Below are 2,656 nucleotides of genomic sequence, written 5' to 3'. Positions count from 1 at the left end.
GTCTTAGAGAAAACTAAGAGTCATGAAAATTAAATCCAAAAAAATCACTTATGATAGTTTCATATATGAAAACAACTCCTTGGAATAAGTTCCTTCATATAAATATATCATAATCACATCCATAATAAGCTCAATTGGAATTATAGTATTAAGATATTGGTAAATGGAAATTGGAAAGTTTACTATGGGCTTGAAAAGGATTGTAAGTTGATAGATATTTAAATTTTGAATTAAAAATATTCTCCTTGATACTCTCGTCACCTATAAGAATGTGAGTTTTGGTGTTGCAGTATGTGTGTAAGGTTTTGGCCAGATTAGGAAGTATTCACAATCATGAAAATGTTTGACTATAACATAGCAGCTCGACATGTTAGAGAGCTTGCATTTCTAAACCCACAGGTAAATATAACCTTGATGGAGAAGAATTTGGATGCAACAAATATAACCTATAACGAATATCAATATATTGTAGGCTTAGTTGAATATGTCTGTTGGCTAAATTATGACAAGGAACCTATTCATGGAATTATCTCCTTTAAGAAGGAAAGAGACAAAGTCATTGTTGACTTAGCCCTTCAGTGGTGCTTTGATGCATATACAAACACCTTGTTAGGATATGAAAACAATATCCAAACAAGTGATCGAGGTTCTCATATGGATGGTGTGAAATATGCATTATCCAGTACAATGAATAACCTTGGAAGGAAGTCAAATCTTATCAAGGAAGAGGATGAGAACCTCAGTGGTTAACATGAGAGGGAGAGGTTGACATGTGTAGTTTCAGTTAAATTTTCAAGACCAGAGTTTGAGGGGAAAACAAACACAAGGTTAGGAGATCCAGAGGTTAGGAGGATCGTGAACTAATCTGTTCAATGATATCTTACAAAAGTGTTTGGAATGTAATCCTCGAGTTCTAGAACTCATTCTCTCAAAGGTTTTAGCTGTGTAAAAGTCATCCATGGTAGGAAAAGGGGCAAGAGAATTAGTACGGAGAAAAATCATTTTAGGGTCATCTGCACTTCCTGGAAAGTTTGATGACTGCTCTGCATCAAATCCTTATGAATTTGAGATTTTTTATAGTTGAAGGAGAGTCTGCAGGGGATGCAAAACAAGGATGAGATAGGCGATTTTAGGTTATCTTACCTCTGCATGGTAAGATATTCAACATTGAATGTAAAGTTGAAGAAGATATGTATAAAAATGTAGAAATTCAAGATCTTATCATTGGATTAGGACTTACGGTGAAGGGTGAGGATTTCAAGAAAATGATTTACGATATCATAAGATCATCATCCTTATAGATGCTGATGTAGATAGTGCTCATATTCACACTCTTCTATTAAATTTTTTTCATATATCAGTAAACTCTTTGTGAGGAAGAGTTCCACCACTATACAGGGTTGAGAGGGGTATGCAGTTTCATTACTGCTTCAATGATGGTGATTTAAAGGACTTGAAGAAGAATCATCCATCAAATGCATCATATAACATCGAGCGTTTCAAAGGAATAGGAGAGAGGATGCCTTTACAATTTGGGAGATGACCTTGAATCCAGCAATAAGGAAGCTGAAACAACTAACAGGGGAAGATGTTGCAGAAGCAAATGAGGTTCTCTCTTTATTAATGGGGAATCGGGTGGAACCACGAAAGGAACTTATTGAGAAATTTTCATCTAAAATCAACATGCTGAACCTTGATATTTAAGATAATTCCCAAGCAGAGATGATCTTGTGAACTATATTCTCAACCATGTTGTGGCTATGAAAAGTCAAGGTCTTAGAAGCCATGTGCATTGTTGATTTTGTTGTAAAATTCAAATCTGAGAGTAGATTTTTCTGGTGATGTTTCTTTTGTGTTTGTATTATCACATAGTAAGTTCAAAGGGTAGTATTAAAGGTAATGTTTTGGGAAGTAAGGGCTGAGTGTATTGTATTCCAACAGAAAATTAAAACTTCATAAGAGTCTACAAATGTATGCCTATCATTTGCGGTGAGCCTATTGAAAGTACCCCAATGAGTGTGAAGCTACCAACACCAACATTTTGAAGGGTCACATTCTTTTAGAAAGACCTTAAGTTGTGAAATCATGTCTTAAGAGTCTCAGCTCGAAGTGCGACCAGCTTCACTGCGACTGAGCGACCTGGAGGAGGTCCTGTTTCTAGCCAAGTCGCTTAGTCGCATTCCAATGCCTCAGGCCAGATTGTAGAAAATACAACCAACGCTTCCCTATGACCATACGACCTCTAGTGAGTTGCACTACCACCTAGGTCATGAGATCACATTCCTATGCTTTACGGGAACATCCAAATAATGTGACTTTGTGAAAATGCAACTATGTGACATTTCATAAGTCATGAACTACTTCACCAGTTGCTACTTTGGTGGAAGTGTCTCTTGAAAATATTCTTCTTCTGAATGGTTGCGCTGCATTGCGAGATCGATAAAATTTGTCATCTGATCGAGAAATTAATATAAATTCAAGGACAAAAACCTAAAGTGGCTCATGACACAAAAAAGGGGATGCTCAGAGAGATGAAACAATTCAATACTGGTTAGTCAACTTGTATAGAACACTTCACAATTTCTTTCAATAATGAGATTATGATTTTGAGGAAATATGACAACTCCACAAAAGAATTTTAATCATTTACAATTTC

General features: G+C 35.9%; 1 pseudogene; it reads left to right on the top strand.

Moving 5' to 3' along the window:
• The first annotated feature begins 291 nt into the window (after nt 1-291).
• On the top strand, nt 292-1,704 carry LOC149142699 (DNA gyrase subunit B, chloroplastic/mitochondrial pseudogene; annotated as a pseudogene).
• Nucleotides 1,705-2,656: the final 952 nt, after the last annotated feature.

This window comes from Pinus tabuliformis, chromosome X (genome assembly GCF_031772625.1).
Source record: "Pinus tabuliformis cultivar Carrire ecotype Pingquan chromosome X, CPIR1, whole genome shotgun sequence".
In the NCBI taxonomy this organism is placed as follows: domain Eukaryota; kingdom Viridiplantae; phylum Streptophyta; class Pinopsida; order Pinales; family Pinaceae; genus Pinus; species Pinus tabuliformis.
Note: the sequence above shows the minus strand (reverse complement) of the source record. Positions and strands in the feature narration are given on the sequence as shown.